The sequence below is a fragment of the Pristiophorus japonicus genome, chromosome 18 (genome assembly GCF_044704955.1).
Source record: "Pristiophorus japonicus isolate sPriJap1 chromosome 18, sPriJap1.hap1, whole genome shotgun sequence".
NCBI classification, from domain to species: domain Eukaryota; kingdom Metazoa; phylum Chordata; class Chondrichthyes; family Pristiophoridae; genus Pristiophorus; species Pristiophorus japonicus.
In genome coordinates this window covers 115,060,685-115,081,009 of record NC_091994.1, presented here as the reverse complement: position 1 = coordinate 115,081,009, position 20,325 = coordinate 115,060,685, and the positions used below count along the sequence as shown (strand labels likewise).

At 45.9% G+C, this 20,325-nt stretch overlaps 1 protein-coding gene across 8 annotated transcripts in view; it reads right to left on the bottom strand.

Moving 5' to 3' along the window:
* Window positions 1–20,325, bottom strand: part of rap1gapa (RAP1 GTPase activating protein a) — a 662,183-nt gene that overhangs the window by 112,352 nt on the left and 529,506 nt on the right. The window lies entirely within an intron of this gene.

The window sequence follows — 20,325 nt, the reverse complement described above, 5'->3', positions numbered from 1 at the left end:
CCTGCTAGGCTGCTCCATCTCTGCTGATGACCCAATCTCTGACTTTTTCAATTAACCAAGGTTCTGTCCCACTCTCTTCCAATCAATGACTTCCTTCATTCAGTCCTCTACATTGAATGTCTTGCTGCAGACTGTAAGCCCTCAATGCTCTATCACAGTACAATGACTCAATCACTGCACCTTCCACTACAATCAGGCAATAACGTGGCTTCCTTCAATTCTTCAGTTTCTTGATGCCTCTCGCAAGTCCATCCAACTACTGCGACCTCTTGGTCTGCATCAGCCTTCAACGTTAGAATGAGAAGCTTCCCCTCTGACCTCGGACAATCCAGCAGGACCAGGAGTCGGGGTCCCTCTAGCAGGACCAGGAGTCGGGGTCCCTCTAGCAGGACCAGGAGTAGGGGTCCCTCTAGCAAGACCAGGAGTCGGGGTCCCTCTAACTGGACCAGGAGTAGGGAGTCCCTGCTTGGTCGCACTTCTGCTGCTGATGCGAATCTGTGAATATTCAGGCCAAACGTATCCATTCGTATCAAAAATAAAACACGGCAACGCTTGCTGAGTTATGTGTTTAAGGCATTGGGTAGCTGAGAGCTCAGCCACAGAGAGGCCAGGAAGCTCTCAGACTGCATCCCCAATCTAGGCTGAAGTAGCAGATCTTATTCAGGCAGAGGTAGGCCACGAGTGTTTTCCTCAGCACCCCTGGGCTTGGGGAATTAGAGGCATGTGAAAAAGGAACGGCAGTAATCATGGGAGATTTTAACCTACATATCGATTGGTCAAATCAAATCGCACGAGGTAGCCTGGAGGAGGAATTCATAGAATGCATACGGGATTGTTTCTTAGAACAGTATGTTACAGAAACTACAAGGGAGCAAGCTATCTTAGATCTGGTCCTGTGTAATGAGACAGGAATAATAAACGATCTCCTAGTAAAAGATCCTCTCGGAATGAGTGATCACAGTATGGTTGAATTTGTAATACAGATTGAGGGTGAGGAAGTAGTGTCTCAAACGAGCGTACTATGTTTAAACAAAGGGAACTACAGTGGGATGAGGGCAGAGTTGGCTAAAGTAGACTGGGAACACAGGCTAAACGGTGGCACAATTGAGGAACAGTGGAGGACTTTTAAGGAGCTCTTTCATAGTGTTCAACAAAAATATATTCCAGTGAAAAAGAAGGGCGGTAAGAGAAGGGATAACCAGCCGTGGATAACCAAGGAAATAAAGGAGAGTATCAAATTAAAAACCAATGCGTATAAGGTGGCCAAGGTTAGTGGGAAACTAGAAGATTGGGAAAATTTTAAACGACAGCAAAGAATGACTAAGAAAGTTATAAAGAAATGAAAGATAGATTACAAAAGTAAACTTGGGCAAAACATAAAAACGGATAGTAAAAGCTTTTACAGATATATAAAACGGAAGTGAGTGACTAAAGTAAATGTTGGTCCCTTAGAAGATGACAAGGGGGATTTAATAATGGGAAATGTGGAAATGGCTGAGATCTTAAACAATTATTTTGCTTCGGTCTTCACAGTGGAAGACACAAAAACCATGCCAAAAATTGCTGGTCACGGGAATGTGGGAAGGGAGGACCTTGAGACAATCACTATCACTAGGGGGGTAGTGCTGGACAGACGAATGGGACTCAAGGTAGACAAGTTCCCTGGTCTGGATGAAATGCATCCCAGGGTATTAAAAGAGATGGCGGAAGTTATAGCAGATGCATTCGTTAGAATCTACCAAAATTCTCTGGACACTGGGGAGGTACCATCGGATTGGAAAGCAGCGAATGTAACGCCTCTGTTTAAAAAAGGGGGCAGACAAAAGGCAGGTAACTATAGGCCAGTTAGTTTAACATCTGTAGTGGGGAAAATGCTTGAAACTATCATTAAGGAAGAAATAGCGGGACATCTAGATAGGAATAGTGCAATCAAGCAGACGCAACATGGATTCATGAAGGGGAAATCATGTTTAACTAATTTACTGGAATTCTTTGACTATATAACGAGCATGGTGGATTGAGGTGTACCGATGGATGTGGTGTATTTAGATTTCCAAAAGGCATTCGATAAGGTGCCACACAAAAGGTTACTGCAGAAGATAAAGGTACGCGGAGTCAGAGGAAATGTATTAGCATGGATCGAGAATTGGCTGGCGAACAGAAAGCAGAGAGTCGGGATAAATGGGTCCTTTTCGGGTCGGAAATCGGTGGTTAGTGGTGTGCCACAGGGATCGGTGCTGGGACCACAACTGTTCACAATATACATAGATGACCTGGAAGAGGGGACAGAGTGCAGTGTAACAAAATTTGCAGATGACACAAAGATTAGTGGGAAAGCGGGTTGTGTAGAGGACACAGAGAGGCTGCAAAGAGATTTGGATAGGTTAAGCGAATGGGCTAAGGTTTGGCAGATGGAATACAATGTCAGAAAATGTGAGGTCATCCACCTTGGAAAAAAAAAACAGTAAAAGGGAAGATTATTTGAATGGGGAGAAATTACAACATGCTGCGGTGCAGAGGGACCTGGGGGTCCTTGTGCATGAATCACAAAAAGTTAGTTTGCAGGTGCAGCAGGTAATCAGGAAGGTGAATGGAATGTTGGCCTTCATTGCGAGAGGGATGGAGTACAAAAGCAGGGAGGTCCTGCTGCAACTGTATAGGGTATTGGTGAGGCCGCACCTGGAGTACTGCGTGCAGTTTTAGTCACCTTACTTAAGGAAGGATATACTAGCTTTGGAGGGGGTACAGAGACGATTCACTCGGCTGATTCCGGAGATGAGGGGGTTACCTTATGATGATAGATTGAGTAGACTGGGTCTTTACTCGGAGTTCAGAAGGATGAGGGGTGATCTTATAGAAACATTTAAAATAATGAAAGGGATAGACAAGATAGAGGCAGAGAGGTTGTTTCCACTGGTCGGGGAGACTAGAACTAGGGGGCACAGCCTCAAAATACAGGGGAGTCAATTTAAAACCAAGTTGAGAAGGAATTTCTTCTCCCAGAGGGTTGTGAATCTGTGAAATTCTCTGCCCAAGGAAGCAGTTGAGGCTAGCTCATTGAATGTATTCAAATCACAGATAGATAGATTTTTAACCAAAAAGGGAATTAAGGGTTAGTGGAGCTGAGTCCACGGCCAGATCAGCCATGATCTTTTTGAATGGCGGAGCAGGCTCGAGGGGCTAGATGGCCTACTCCTGTTCCTAATTCTTATGTTCATATGTTCTTATGAAGAAGATCAGGGAGAGTTCCCTCTCCTGATTGGGGCCCCTGAAAGTGCCGGCATGCTGCTGTGGGACGAGGGCAGAATCCGTCTCGCTGTGAGTGAGGCCTCCCCCAAGTTGAATAGTCTGGCACCATGGTTCAGTTGCTCTGCTCATACGGGAAAAGCAACGCCTTGAGTGAGATAACGGAAGGTGATCGAATCGTGCGGAGCCAGCAGGAGAGGCGATGAGAAACTGGTGGACAAGAGGAAGGAGGAAACAGAAAACATGGCTAAAAGAGGAATGCAAGTTGTGTCGCACAGCCCTGCGGTGACGCCTTTAATGTATGCTCTTCCCCCGTTATAATTCTCCTTTCTGTCTCGTCCTATTCCCCTCTCCCTTCTTTCTGTATTTCTCTTCTCAGCCAGCCTACCCTGTGGGATTGGCAGCATCTGTCTCCTGATCCCTCTCTGTCTCCTCATCCCTCTCACTGGGCAGCCCTAGATTATGTGTAGAACTGAAGTTATGCTTCCAGTTTGTGTTCACAGAGCGAGAGATTCTACAGAGTACAGCAAAAGGCCCATCAGGCATGAAGCACGCTCATTGGTTCAAATATCCTTTTTGCACAACATGGCTAATAAATATCTGAAACCCACTTATTTTTTTTCCAATACCTGTTCTGAGGCCCCCTCCCAAGAACAGTCTCTCCACCCACTCAGATATTTACAGCTCAGAAGGAGGCCATTCGGCCCATCGTGTCCGCACCGGCCGACAAAGATTTATCCAGCCTAATCCCACTTTCCAGCTCCCGGTCCGTAGCCCTGTAGGTTACGGCACTTCAGGCGCACATCCAAATACTTTTTAAATGTGGTGAGGGTTTCTGCCTCTACCACCCTTTCAGGCAGTGAGTTCCAGACCCCCACCACCTTCTGCGTGAAGAAATTTCCCCTCAAACCCTTCCCCAATTACATTAAATCTATGGCCCCCGGTTGTTGACTCCTCTGCTAAGGGAAATAGGTCCTTCCTATCCACTCTATCTCGGCCCCTCATAATTTTATTCACCTCAATAAGGTCTCTCCTCAGCCTCCTCTGTTCCAAAGAAAACCATCCCAGCCTATCCAATCTTTCCACATTGCCAAAACTCTCCAGTCCAGGCAACATCCTCGTGAATCTCCTCTGTACCCTCTCTAGTGCAGTCACATCTTTCCTGGTCTTTTATCCAGTGTGTTACCATTTAATGTGTATTCCCGTGCCTTGTTAGCTCTACCCAAATGCATTACCTCACACTTTTCCAGATTGAATTCCATTTGTCATCCTTCTGCGCACCTGACCAGTTGATTGATATCTTCCTGCAGTCTACAGCTTTCTTCATTATTAATCACTCAGCCAATTTTTGTATCATCTGCAAACTTCTTAATCATACCCCCTACATTCAAATCTAAATCATTGATATATGCCACAAAAAGCAAGGGACCCAGTACTGAGCCCTGCGGAACCCCACTGGAAACATCCTTCCAGTCACAAATACACCCATCAACCATTACCCTTTGCTTCCTGTCTCTGAGCCAATTTTGGATCCACGCGAACTGTCTTTGATTAATCCGTAGCTTTCTAAATCCATGTCTTTTAAGGAGTGTCTTAAAGGAGAGAGAGAGGTAGAGAGGCAGACAGGTTTAGGGAGGGAGTTCCAGAGTTTATGACCCAGGCGGCTGAAGGCACGGCCACCAATGGTAGAGTGATGGAAATCGGGAATGCTCAAGAGGGCAGACTTGGAGGAGCGCAGCGAACGCAGAGGATTGTGGGGCTGGAGGAGAGGACAGAGATAGGGAGGGTTGAGGCCATGGAGAGATTTGAAAACAAGAATGAGAATTTTAAAATTGAGGCATTGCTTAACCGGGAGCCAGTGTGGGTCAGTGAGCACAGGGGCCAATGGGTGAGCGGGACTTGGTGCGAGTTAGGACACGGGCAGCGAGCATGGGGGGGGGCGGGGGGAGGGGATTGAGCGGGACTTGGTGCGAGTTAGGACACGGGCAGCGAGCACGGGGCGGGGGGGGGGGATGGGCGAGCGAGACTTGGTGCGAGTTAGGACACGGGCAGCGAAAACGGGGCGGGGGGGGGGGCGATGGGCGAGCGAGACTTGGTGTGAGTTAGGACACGGGCAGCGAGCACGGGGCGGGGGGTGGGGATGGGCGAGCGGGACTTGGTGCGAGTTAGGACACGGGCAGCGAGCACGGGGCGGGGGATGGGCGAGTGGGACTTGGTGCGAGTTAGGACACGGGCAGCGAGCACGGGGTGGGGCGGGGGATGGGCGAGTGGGACTTGGTGCGAGTTAGGACACGGGCAGCGAGCACGGAGCGGGGGATGGGCGAGCGGGACTTGGTGCGAGTTAGGATGAACCTTCATGAAAGAAGATTCTTGGTGCCTCGCTACTGTTCTTTAATTTTTATCCATACGCAACATCATGGGAGGTCAGTAAGTAGTTTTAATGCAGGGCTTTCAATGCTGCCTTGAATGCTGGGATGGTCCTGCCTACATAATAATCCGACACATTGGGAAAACATGGCCGTTTACAACAATCGAGCTGCAGTAGTTGGTTTCCCACCAAGCTCCTACAGTTGGGATGGAGACTTGCTCATCTGAAGGAGAACTGAAATGGTAGGTGGAAGCAGAGTGTGGACAGTATTTTAATAACCGTGGGAGGTATATTTGTGTATTTTTGCTGTTTGATTTGAATATTTGAACAACAATCCCTTAGACTTTTCCACCTCTTTAAACTGTACTTTTCTGTCAAGTGAGTGTTTTTAGGTGGATTATATATTATGAGAGATTTACCACCCACATTGGAAACCAAACAATTGTCAGTCCGAGAGAACTTTGGCAGAATGGCTTATAATTTCCCATCATTAATTTACAAGACAATTGTGAGTGTTTTCAGAAGCCTTTACAAATCAGTTGGAAAATGTTCCGTAGAACAAAGAAAGATTTAAATACTGATCCCTTTTAAGTAACACATCATTCAGCTGTATTATTTCATAAAAACAAGCACGCCCAGTTATCAACGTTCAGTGAGTGCCCAGCTATCAACGTTCAGTGAGTGCCCAGTTATCAACGTTCAGTGAGTGCCCAGCTATCAACGTTCAGTGTGTGCCCAGCTATCAACGTTCAGTGAGTGCCCAGTTATCAACGTTCAGTGAGTGCCCAGCTATCAACGTTCAGTGAGTGCCCAGTTATCAACGTTCAGTGAGTGCCCAGCTATCAACGTTCAGTGAGTGCCCAGCTATCAACGTTCAGTGAGTGCCCAGTTATCAACGTTCAGTGAGTGCCCAGCTATCAACGTTCAGTGAGTGCCCAGTTATCAACGTTCAGTGAGTGCCCAGCTATCAACGTTCAGTGTGTGCCCAGCTATCAACGTTCAGTGTGTGCCCAGTTATCAACGTTCAGTGAGTGCCCAGTTATCAACGTTCAGTGAGTGCCCAGCTATCAACGTTCAGTGTGTGCCCAGTTACCAATGTTCAGTGTGTGCCCAGCTATCAACGTTCAGTGAGTGCCCAGCTATCAACGTTCAGTGTGTGCCCAGCTATCAACGTTCAGTGAGTGCCCAGCTATCAACGTTCAGTGAGTGCCCAGTTATCAACGTTCAGTGAGTGCCCAGTTATCAACGTTCAGTGAGTGCCCAGCTATCAACGTTCAGTGTGTGCCCAGTTACCAATGTTCAGTGTGTGCCCAGCTATCAACGTTCAGTGTGTGCCCAGTTATCAACGTTCAGTGTGTGCCCAGTTATCAACGTTCACTGAGTGCCCAGCTATCAACGTTCAGTGTGTGCCCAGTTATCAATGTTCAGTGTGTGCCCAGCTATCAACGTTCAGTGTGTGCCCAGTTATCAACGTTCAGTGAGTGCCCAGTTACCAATGTTCAGTGTGTGCCCAGCTATCAACGTTCAGTGTGTGCCCAGTTATCAACGTTCAGTGAGTGCCCAGTTATCAACGTTCAGTGTGTGCCCAGCTATCAACGTTCAGTGTGTGCCCAGCTACCAACGTTCAGTGAGTGCCCGATATTAATCAACGTTCAGTGCAGCAAGAGACGAAAGCCTTGGACAGAACAACAAAAGCGTGCAAGTATACTAAATACTTCCTCAAATACTTTAAAAGAATGTAACTCTCCACCTAAAAGGTACACTTTTTGCAAACAGAGAGAGTTAGTGATTGAAACCTACTGATATAATTATAAGGTTGTACTCACATCATCAGCCCAGTATCGGTGGCGAGAAGCAGCTTTCCTGTCCATGGCCACACTCAGCTGCAGCAGCTGGTGTTTCGGCATGTTAACTGACCTGGAAAGTCTAACTATTCCCCAGCATGACAAACATGTCCAGCACGTTACAACGGAGCAGACAGGTTACCATTGCTCCTTCCTTCGGGTCGTTAGTTTGAACATTCTCCCCCCAGCTCCGGCAGAATGTGCCACTGGTATGTGCGTTTGCCATATCGAGCTCGATCAAAGTGTGCAAGTCCTGGCTCCTCGCCAGAACAACAGAACTGGCTTTGCAAGACCTGGCGAATGACAGCGTGTTACAACAACTGTGCTTTCAAATACGCACACACAAAACTTCAAGGCCGACTTACAAAATCATTCCCTTTTCACACTACTTAAAAACCTGTGACAGGGTTAAGCATTTATCTCGTCACTAAGTGCAGCACCACGCTTTTATTGGACCTTTTTAAAGAATGTATGAGCTTTTTTAACTCTTATTTTCACAGTTGATACTTTGTGAACGAGGCCTTAAGTACACAAGCATCAAAATAACCAAAGATGAGGGCAATGAAACATCTCCCTTCAGTGAGAGGTGGAATCACTCCAGACAACAGCAAGCAATAAAGGGAGGCTAGATATGTACTGGGTGGGGGGGGGGGGGGGGAAGGAACAGAAGGAGGTGAAGAGGGCTGGGAGGAGGCTCGTCTGGTGCGGAAGTGTGTGCAGGGATCTGTTGGGCCCGATATCAGTGACTCCATATAAACCTGTACAGTTCCCAGGGCAGAACTTAGCCATTTTGATTGGGGAATGGGAGCATTCTGTCCCTAACCCTAACTCTAACACCTTTTATTCTTGTTTTTTCTATTTTCTATTGTGGTTACTGAGTGCAGGTCAGGTGCAGACCCACTGGCGGAGTGCAGCAGTGCCCATTCCTCGTGTGTACATCTCAGTAGCTCAGATCGCCGGGTTCCCCGCCAATGCCGAGAGGGGCATCACAGGAGAGTTCAATCCGGTCCTCAGCCAACCTCCAAACACAACACAAACTTTCCAGGGGGGTCATTAAATGTAGCATCAGCTGGAATGCTGATATTTCTCTAATCATACAAAAGAAAGACATTTAGATAGCACCTTTAACAACCTCAGGACATCCAAAGCGCTTTACAGCCAATGAAGTACTTTTAATGTGTAGTCATTGTTGTAATGTAGGTAACACGGCAGCCAATTTACACACAGCAAGCTCCCACAAACAGCAATGTGATAATAACCAGATAGTCCTTTTTTTTGTGTTGATTAAGGGCTAAACATTGGCCAGGACACTGGGAGAACTCTCCTACTTTGCTGCAAAATAGTGGGCCATGGGATCTTTTATGTTTACCTGAAACCGTAATCGGGGCCTCGGTTTACCGTTGAAAGACGGCCCTTCCGACAGTGCAGCACTCCCTCAGTACTGCCCTTCCGACAGTGCAGCACTCCCTCAGTACTGCCCCTCCGACAGTGCGGCACTCCCTCAGTACTGCCCCTCCGACAGTGCAGCACTCCCTCAGTACTGCCCCTCCGACAGTGCGGCACTCCCTCAGTACTGACCCTCCGACAGTGCGGCACTCCCTCAGTACTGCCCCTCCAACAGTGCAGCACTCCCTCAGTACTGCCCCTCCGACAGTGCAGCGCTCCCTCAGTGCGGCACTCCCTCAGTACTGCCCCTCCGACAGTGCGGCACTCCCTCAGTACTGCACTTGAGTGTCAGCCTAGATTATTTGCTTAAGTCCCTGAAGTGGGACTTGAACCCACAACCTTTTGACTCAGAGGTGAGAGTGCTGCCCACTGAGCCATGGCTGACACTCTTAATGCCACTATTAGTCACACTGTTAGCATTCTAAGCACAGTTTATTCTTCGTGGTTTGCCAAGTTTAAAGATGCCTGGAAGCTGAATGTGCATGTGGCAGCTGGTCTGGTTTCCTGTGTTAAGGAGGCAAATGAACAAATGAGAGAATGCTTTGTGGAGGGGGGGTGGTGACAGAGGAATGATGAAGGTGTATTATTTTCTGAGACATTCTCTGTTGAGAAAGTGGTGGCAATTTGTGGAAATTCTACTCCTGCTGAGGGGGAAGGGAAAATTGTTGCAGAAAAACTTGCATTTATATAGTGCCTTCCGTGTTCTCAGAACGTTGCAAAGAAATTCAGAGCCAATGAATTCCATTTGAAGGGTTGTGATGAACTGTTCCACAGGCTGACGAGGCAGCCAATGTGTGCGCAGAAATGCCCCACACACAGAGTGGGCGCGCGGTGAACCATCGATCGGGCCAGCAGCTTATGGTGCTCGGGGCTGCAGGAGGAATCTTAATAAAGCAGATCCTGAATAAAGCGAATACTTACCCGTACTTCAGAAATGAGCTACTTCTGACTGTTCCATGATCATCACCTGTCACAAAACCCTCATTGCATCGACACTACCTCTTCTCCCCCTCTCCTCTTTCTATTTTGAAGATATCGACTTTTGCCAGACTGTTTGAAATCTTGGTGTCATATTTGACCCTGAAATGAGCTTTCGACCACATATCCACAGCATAACTAAGACCGCCTATTCCCCCCTCTCTAACATCTCCCGTCTCCACCCCGCCTCAGCTCATCTGCTGCCGAAGCCCTCGTCCATGCTTTTGTTATTTCCAGACTTGACTATTCCAACGCACTCCTGGTTGGCCTCCCACATTCTACCCTACGTAAACTAAAGGTGATCCAAAACTCGGCTGCCCATGTCCTAACTTGCACCATGTCCCACTCACTCATCTCCCCTGTGCTCGCTGAGCTACATTGGCCCCCGGCTCAGCAACGCCTTCAAAATTCTCATCCTTGTTTTCAATTCCCTCCATGGCCTCGCCCCTCCCTATCTTTCTAATCTCCTCCAGCCCCACAACCACCCCACCGTGATATCTGTACTCCTCTAACTCTGCCCTCTTGAGCATCCCTGATTATAACTGCTCAACCATCGGTGGCCATGCCTTCTGTTGCCTGGGCCCCAAGCTCTGGAACTCCCTCCCTAAACCCCTCTACCTCTCTCTCTCCTCCTTCAAGACGCTCCTTAAAACATACCTCTTTGACCAAGCTTTTGGTCACCTGCGCTAATTTCTCCTCATGTTGCTCGGCCTCAAATATTTTGGCTCACTGGTTTGGGGGCAATATATTACCATGGATAGAGGTTTGGCTAACTAACAGAAAACAGAGAGTCGGGATAAATGAGTCATTTTCCAGTTGGCAAACGGTAACTAGTGGGGTGCCGCAGGGATCAGTGCTGGGTCCTCAACTATTTACAATCTATATTAATGATTTGGATGAAGGGACCGAGTGTAATGTAGCCAAGTTTGCTGATGACACAAAGATGGGTGAGAAAGCAAATTTCAAGGAGGACACAAAGATTCTGCAAAGGGATGTAGAAAGGCTAAGTGAGTGGGCAAACATTTAGCAGATGGAATATAATGTGGGAAAATGTATGAGGTTATCCACTTTGGTAGGAAAAATAAAAAAGCAAATTATTATTTAAATGGAGGTTACAAAGTGCTGCAGTACAGAGGGACCTGGGGGTCCTTGTGCATGAAACACAAAAAGTTAGTAAGCAGGTACAGCAAGTAATCAGGAAGGCAAATGGAATGTTGGCTTTTATTGCGAGGGGGATGGAGTATAAAAGCAGGGAAGTCCTGCTATAACTATTGGTGAGACCACACCTAGAGCACTGCCTTCAGTTTTGGTCTCCTTATTTAAGGAAAGATATACTTGTATTGGAAGCTGTTCAGAGAAGGTTCACGAGGTTGATTCCTGAGATGAAGGGGTTGACTTATGAAGATAGGTTGAGCAGGTTGGGCCTATACTTGTAAAGTCCTGTCCCCTCAGTACAGATTCACACGAGGCATGTAGTGAAGTCAAGGTCACTCTGGACCTGCACCTTTTATTTCACAGCTCTGGAATGCTGCACTTGCCTGAGACCTGTGCTTATATACCTGTCTCTTGCAAGTGCACCTCTGGTGGTAAGGTATGCTGGTGGTTACAGATCATATCTTATTACAGTCATGTATAGCATGTTAGGATACAGTTATATATAATAATGTAAGATACATGACAATACTCATTGGAGTTTAGAAGAATGAGAGGTGATCTTATTGAAACATACAAGATACTGAGGGGGCTGGACAAGGTAGATGCAGAGATGATGTTTCCACTTGTGAGGGAATCTAGAACTAGGGGGCGCCCATTTAGAACTGAGATGAGGAAGAATTTCTTCTCTCAGAGGGTTGTAAATCTGTGGAATTCTCTGCCCCAGAGAGCTGTGGAGACTGGGTCATTGAATATATTTAAGGCGGTGATAGACAGATTTTTGAGCGATAAGGGAGTGACAGGTTATGGGGAGCAGGCAGGGAAGTGGAGCTGAGTCCATGATCAGATCAGCCATGATCTTATTGAATAGTGGAGCAGGCTCGAGGGGCCGTATGGCCTACTCCTGCTCCTATTTCTTATGTTCTTATAATACTCCTGTGAAGTGTGAAGCACCTTGGGACGTTTCACTACATTAAAGGCGCTATATAAATACAAGTTGTTGTTCTTGTCATGGCTCCCTGCTCCCCCCTCGATGGCAGCCAAGCGGCCATTCTAGGTGTGAGCCAGGACCACGGGGTCAGCGGGCTATTTGCCCACAATCACCACACCGCTGCCTTACCCCAATGTCCATGCATGTGCTGTGTTGTATGCAGGACGTGGCAGGGTGCAGGAGACACTCTACATTGAGGCTAATTGTAGTGCACCCATCATCTAATTCAGCATTGGGTGGGGAATTAACTTGGGATGTTACTGATCTCCACAGCTCAATGCTACCCAGCGAACCACTGAGAGAGGACTCAGAATAAACCACTTGTGACTTTTTCAGAAACGTTGCTTGCCCTGAAACTGCTCAGTAATTCCATATTATCAATTTTAGTTTTGATGTCAAGAGTTAGTTAGTTGTCGGTGTATGATGGGTACACACCAGTGCAATGCTTGCCAATTCCCGACAAGTAAACTTGGGCAATCGGAACAAATGTTGAAAGTCACATCCGGCGATTAGACACATATTCTGACAAAAAAAAACAGCACGCTACAAAGGTCATCATTGAATGAAAGCTAATAAAATACTTATATTCTAATCCAATGATTGATCCCATTCTACTGGCCCAGAAAAACCTGCACCACAGTTTTAAGCCTTTTTCAGCACAATGCTAGTAATAAAAAAATGTAAGCTGTTAGTCTGAATTAAAACAAACAATATCTACAGTCCACGACAATCCTGGTTTTACAAACATGATAAAAGGCCATTCAGGATTCTCAGGCTCACCCTGTCATTTTATATCCTCTTTTCAAAGTGCACTGGCCATTTTCTCATCCAACACCTCCCCAATCATGCTGATTTTTTTCCCCGGTTGATCCACTGATGTGGGAACACGGGCAGTTTTATTAGTTTGCATTATTAAGTGAAGACAAGTTGAACTGACTGAATGAAGTGGATCCGAACAGAATTGTTGCTCTGCATATTCATGTGAAATGTAACAGTTTAACAATTTGTATCTGGCCTCGACTTTGTAGGGTGTCTTTCTGGTCCGCCTTGAAAAGATTGGAGAAGCATATGTGGGGGCTTTAACTAAAGATATCCGGTTTAGATCATAAAGCAGATACCATTGTTACACTTCTGGTGACACAGTTGTGTAAATTGATCATCGTGTGAACCTCCTTTGACACACAAGAGGTTTGACCCACTTACGGGAGCAACTGTTGCCAATGAACCTACAACAGAACCAAATTTATAATGGCCAGGGAGAGAGAGACGGAGATTGTAAAAAGTTCACTGCTGAATGCTTTAACTGAAGAAGCAGTGTTGGTGTAGCTTCCCTTGATGGCCCTAAAACACCAGACAAGTACATTTACCTGCAAGAGCCCTCGATATAACTCGGGAGAGGGATTACATTTGGCTGGTGTAAATTGTTAGGAGAGGAGAAATCTAGCAGCAAGCCCACATACACAGTACATCTAGACAGATTCTTGGCAAGAGGAGATATATTTCGAACTGTTTCTGGAACTGTGCCTGGTGTGGAGCTTTGCTTGTTGGGGTTCCTTCACCTCTGAACATCATACCCGAGCTGAATTCCACGTTTAAATTCGTCTCTCTCTACTCGTCAGTTTCAGATAGAAAATTGACTAACTGCGTTTTATTAAATTACCAAAATATATTAGACAGCTTTGATAAAACAGCACTTAACAACCGCTCCCTACAACTGGTGGCTGACAGATAACTCAAGGAGCATTTCAAGGGGTTTCGTCATCCAGTCACAGACAGACAAATTATACTCTACATCTCAGAATCATGACTGGAATGTAAATACGTTCAGACATTTTCACTTCATTTCTTTTCCTGTCGAACATGGAAATTCATGAGGAATTTGTGCAGTAATGCAAGAAGTTCTAAAGCACTGGAGGATTATTTGAAGCCTGCAACTCTGGGGGTTTCATGGAAAACACACTTCTCGCCTCCATCCATGCAACAACCCAGAACTTATCTAAATTCATCCATCACTGAGCGGTTTACAAAAACTCAGTTGCAACGCAGTCCGCCACTGACAATATGGTTAGCCAGGAAAATGATTTGGGCGAGCACATGCTGGAAAGAGTCACGTCACTTTAACACCACAGAAATATTTTTTCCAAAAGCAATGCAGTAAATGTGACAATCACAGTTGACATTCAGATCTGTCAGTAATGCACAACAACAGCTTATATTCTCACTGCAAGATCAGAGCCAGCAGCAAACAACATCCTCCTCCATTTCATGCAATTTGTACAGTACCCACTTCATAGTAAAAAAATCAGGAAATGCAGAAGTAAATTTGCAATAATGCTTTCAGGGAATGGAAATAGAACATTGCAGCTATGAATCCCTGGCTCCCACCCTCAATCCCCGCTGGGAGCACACAAACCGAGCCAATCTTTTACTGGCTGCTGGCAATATATTTATGCTTCACCACAGTGACTTCGTCAGCAGTCCATATAAACAGAAGCCAAAGCCATTTGCATTCCCATCACAGCAAACCCACTCACAAGGGAAAGCTGCTCTTTGCACAAAGACAGCTGGTCTCAGTCAGGGTGGAAGTAGAACTACCACAATTGGCCACAGAGCTCCCCAGGCTAAGTATGGGGCAAGAGGCCATTCTGGCAAGGCTCCCATCCCCATCCCGATCCTGGGGGCAAGTGCACGTGTGGAAATCAGGCGGAGAGCAGAATCGTGTTCCGCTGTGATGTGATGTGATGACCCTCCCCCTACACTTGAAAAGCCGACTGGGTCATTCGCAGCCTCCTCGCACATTGCCAGCGATAATCAGTAAAGGGGGAGGGAGGGAGGGACTGTGGAAGCTATCCCAGTAACATTCAGTGCCTTCAGGACATTCAGGAGAGAAAACTGGCTGGAACTGAAAGTTAAAGTATTCAGTAAAGGAAGCTATTAAATAGGAACGGAGCTTGGAGAGCGAAGAATGTAAATAATGGGGCGAGCAGGTACAGGAATAACAGGGAAGATAGAACTAAAGGAACAGGATGCACTTGAGGAAATAAGAGCCAAACAAAGTAATCTGTTTGATCATGAAAGATTTTTAAATTTAAGTTGGAATCGTTGCCAAGGGAACTGCAGGCACTTCTTTTGTTCTCCAAGAACAGAAAGAGGTTTGTTCCAACTTCCTTCCCTGCTCACTGTGGAAGTGCATTTGCCCACTTCAAATGCCACTATTTTTGCTGCAGATACGTTTTTCAATCAAAGTGTGATTCACACAAAAAATACACTTCTCTGCAGAATCATATTCTGAGCAGCTTTACAAATGTAAAAGCAGTCCAAGCCATGAAATATATTTCCATCAATTTTTTAGTAAATATTTCAGGTCAAAAAAAAGCAAACCTGTTGTTTGAACATAAGAAATAGGAGCAGGAGTCAGTCATTCAGCCCCTCGAGCCTGCTCCACCATTTAATAAGATCATGGTGGATCCGATCATGGACTCAGCTCCACTTCCCTGCCCGCTCCCCATAACCCTTTACTCCCTTATCACTCACAGATCTGTCTATCTCCACCTTAAATATATTCAATGACCCAGCCTCCACAGCTCTCTGGGGCAGAGAATTCCACAGATTTACAACCCACAGAGAGAAGCAATTTTTCCTTAGCTCAGTTTTAAAAGGGCGACCCCTTATTCTGAGACTATGTCCCTAGTTTTAGTTTCCCCTATGAATGGAAATATCCTCTCTGCATACACCTTGTCGAGCCCCCTCATTATCTTGTATGTTTCAATAAGATCACTTCTCATTCTTCCGAACTCCAATGTGTATATAGGCTCAACCTACTCAACCTATCCGCATAAGTCAACCCCCTCATCTTCGGAATCAACCTAGTGAACCTTCTCTGAACTGCCTCCAATGCAAGTATATCCTTCCTTAAATACGGAGACCAAAACTGTACGCAGTACTCCAGGTGTGGCCTCACCAATACCCTGTACAGTTGTAATAGGACTTCTCTGCTTGTATACTCTATCCCCCTTGCAATAAAGGCCAACATTCCATTTGCCTTCCTGATTACTTGCTGTACCTGCATACTAACTTTTTGTGTTTCATGCAGGTCCCTCTGTACTGCAGCACTTTGTAATTTTTCTCCATTTAAATTTTAATTTGCTGTTCTATTATTTCTGCCAAAGTGGATAACCTCACATTTTCCTACATTATACTCCATCTGCCAAATTTTTTCCCACTCACTTAGCCTGTCTATATCCCTTTGTAGATTTTTTGTGTCCTCCTCACAATTTGCTTTCCCACCCATCTTTGTATCATCAGCAAACTTGCCTACATTACACTCGGTCCCTTCATCCAAGTCATTAATATAGATTGTAAATAGTTGAGGTCCCAGCACTGATCCCTGAGGCACCCATTATTCACTGTTTGCCAAGCGGAAAATTACCCATTTATCCCGACTCTCTGTTTTCTGTTAGTTAGCCAATCCTCTATCCATGGTAATATATTACCCCCAACCTCATGAACTTTTATCTTGTGCAGTAACCTCTTATGTGGCACCTTATCGAATGCCTTCTGGAAATCCAAATACACCACATCCACTGGTTCCCCCTTATCCACCCTACTCGTTACTTCCTCAAAGAACTCCAACAAATTTGTCAAATATGATTTCCCTTTCATAAAATCATGCTGACTCTGCTTGATTGAATCATGCTTTTCCAAATGTCCCGCTCCTGCTTCCTTAATATTGGACTCCAGCATTTTCCCAACAACAGTCTATAGTTTCCTGCTTTTTATCTGCCTCAATTTTTAAAAAGGGGCGTTACATTTGCGGTTTTCCAATATGCTGGGACCACCCCAGAATCCAGGGAATTTTGGTAGATTACAACCAATGCATCCACTATCTCTGCAGCCACTTCTCTGAAGATCCTAGGATGCAGGCCATCAGGTCCAGGGGACTTGTCCGCCTTTAATCCCATTATTTTACCGAGTACTACTTCATTGGTGATAGTGATTGTATTAAGTTCCTTCATTCCTATAGCTCCTTGATTATCCACTATTGGGATGTTTTTAGTATCTTCTACCGTAAAGACCGATACAAAATATTTGTTCAACGTCTCTGCCATTTGCCTGTTCTCCATTATTAATTCCCCAGTCTCATCCTCCAGGGGACCAACATTTACTTTAGCCACTCTTTTCCTTTTTATGTACCTGTAGAAACTCGTACTATCTGTTTTTATACTTCATGCTAGTTTACTTTCATAATCTATCTTCCCTCTCAGTCGTTGTTTTAGTCATTCTCTGCTGGCTTTTAAAAATTTCCCAATCCTCTGGCCTCCCACTAGTCTTGGACTCATTTTATGCCTTTGGTTTCAATTTGATACCCTCCCTTATTTCCTTAGTTAGCCATGGATGGTTATCCCTTCTCTTAGACTTTCCTTCTCATTTGAATATATTTTTGTTGCGAGTTATGAAATATATCCTTAAATGTCTGCCATTGTTCTTCAACCGTCCCATAATTTAATCTATTTTCCCAGTCCACTTTAGCCAACTCTGCCCTCATACCCTTGTAGTCTCCTTTATTTAAGCTCAGGACACTGGCTTGAGAACCAACTTTCTCTCCCTCCAACTGAATTTGAAGTTCAAGCATATTATGCTCACTCATTCCTAGAGGATCCTTTACTATGAGATCATTTATTAATCCTGTCTCATTACACAGTACCAGATCTCAGATAGCCTGCTCCCTGGTTGGTTCCGCAACGTACTGTTTAAAGAAACTATCCCGGAGACACTCTATGAACTCCTCCTCAAGGCTACCCTGGCCAATTTGCTTTGTCCCATCAATATGAAGGTTAAAATCACCCATGATTATTGGCGTGTACCGATATACCTGTACTTTCAAGAAAGGGGTCACTGAGTAGTGATGAGAGGGAACCTAGCCCCGGGGTGCTGGAGGCAATTCGTGTACCTTCCTGTTGCCCTGGTTACTAATTCAGAACAAATTGGAAATTAAAAGGGGATAGACTTTCCTCCCATTGAGGATTGACAGATTTTCCCAATGGGCAGATGCCCAGGAGATACACTGGACAAAGACTCCATCAACTCGAACATGAGCCACATATTACTCAGACCGTATTGATGTAGAATAATATCACTAAATTGTTTGTTTGACTTATGTTCAGAATAACTCCACAAGACTGTGCGCTGTAAGCGCAAACTGATGTGACCTTGGTCTCTGTAATCAAACTCCAGAGTGAAGAATCAGCATGGCAGACAACCTTTTATACTTGCTTGCACGAGGTGTGCAGGTGACCCTTGGGTCTCCAACAGGTGCTCCCCCTGGTGGCAAGTCTTACACTATTATAAAGTTTACATACATAACATCACTCCCCCCCACAAAGTCTTAGATACAAGTTATTTACAAGTTGAGGCGATCAGGGACTCTTCGTGCCCGGGTTGATCGCCTGAGTTGAAGTCCTGGTCTGGGTGAGTTGGTTGGATCATTGCTGCACTGCGATGTGGCTGGTCTGATCAGACTGTCGGGCATGGTGGGTTCATTCTCGTGATTGACAGCGAGGTCGATTGCTGGTTGGGTGTGTGTTCGTGGATCAATGATGGTAATGTCATCTTCAAACTGTTCTTGGTTGTTAGTGAATCACAGTTTGGCCTGATCCAAGTGCTTTCTGCACGTTTATCCATTCAGAAGTTTGACAACTTCTTGGCTAAAACCGTGACAGCAACCCATTTGGGACCATGACCGTAATTAAGAACAAACACAGGGTCATTAACCTCAATGTCACGCGATGCAGCCGCGCGACCGTGGTACATGTTATGCCGGTGACGCTAGGTTTCTACATGATCATTGAGATCCAGGTGGACTAAGGAGAGCCTGGTTTTGAGTGTTCGCTTCATTAACAATCCAGCTGGGGGAATCCCGGTAAGCAAGTGGGGTTGCGTCCGGTAGCTGAGCAGAACCCGAGATAACCGGGTCTGCAGGGAACCTTCCGTCACACGTTTCAAGCTCTGCTTGACAGTTTGGACTGTCCTTCCTGCTTGACCGTTGGATGCGGGCTTAAACGGGGCAGACCTGACATGTTTGATGCCATTGCGGGTCATGAACTCGTTGAATTCCGAGCTGGTGAAACATGGTCCATTGTCACTAACAAGGACATCGGACAAACCATGGGTGGTGAACATGGCCCGGAGGCTTTCAATGGTGGCAGTGGATGTACATGATGACATTATTACACATTCAATGCATTTAGAGTAAGTGTCCACTGCTACTAGGAACATCTTTCCTAGAAAGGGGCCAGCGAAATCTATGTGGACCCTGGACCACGGTTTGGAGGGTCATGACCACAGACTCAGTGGGGCCTCCCTTGGTGCATTGCTCAACTGTGAGCAAGTGTTACATTGGTGTACGCATGACTCCAATTCCGAGTCAATGCCAAGTCACCAAACGTGTGACCTGGCGATAGCCTTCATCATGACATGGGTGGGTACTGTGTAGGTCGCGTATAAACGTTTCCCTGCCTTTTTTTGACAAAAACACATGATTCCCCCATAGAAGACAATCCGATTGGATGGACATTTCATCCTTGCGTCGGTAAAAGGGCTTAATTTTGTCTTGCATTTCCCCGGGAACAGTCGACCAGCTCCCATTAAGGACCCTGTTTTTTTACTAGTGATAGCACAGGGTCCTGGCTAGTCCAGGTCCTGATCTGGCGAGCCGTGACAGGTGATCCCTCGCTCTCAAAAGCATCCATTACAAGAAGCAAGTCTGCAGGTTGCACCATTTCCACCCCGGTGGTGGGCAATGGTAGCCGACTGAGGGCATCTGCACAATTCTCCGTGCCTGGTCTGTGGCGGATCACATAGTCATCCGCAGATAATGTTGGTGCCCATCTTTGGATGCGGGATGAAGCATTGGTGTTAATACCTTTGATTTCTGAAAACAGCGAAGTGAGCGGTTTGTGGTCGGTTTCGAGCTCGAACCAGTGTCCAGATAGGTATTGGTGCATTTTTTAACCCCGTATATGCATGCTAATGCTTCTTTCTCAACCATACTGTAGGCTGTTTCAGCCTTAGATAAACTTCTGCACGCATATGCAATTGGTTGCAGTCTGCCCGACACATTGGCTTGCTGTAACACACAACCGACCCCGTACGAAGATTCATCACAAGCTAGTACATGGGTCATACAATACAAGTAACTTGTTAGAACATAGCAGGTTTCTGGGCTTCTCAAAGGCTGTTTCTTGAGATTTACCCCAAACCCAATCGTCACCCTTACGTAGCAATAAATGCAAAGGTTCCAG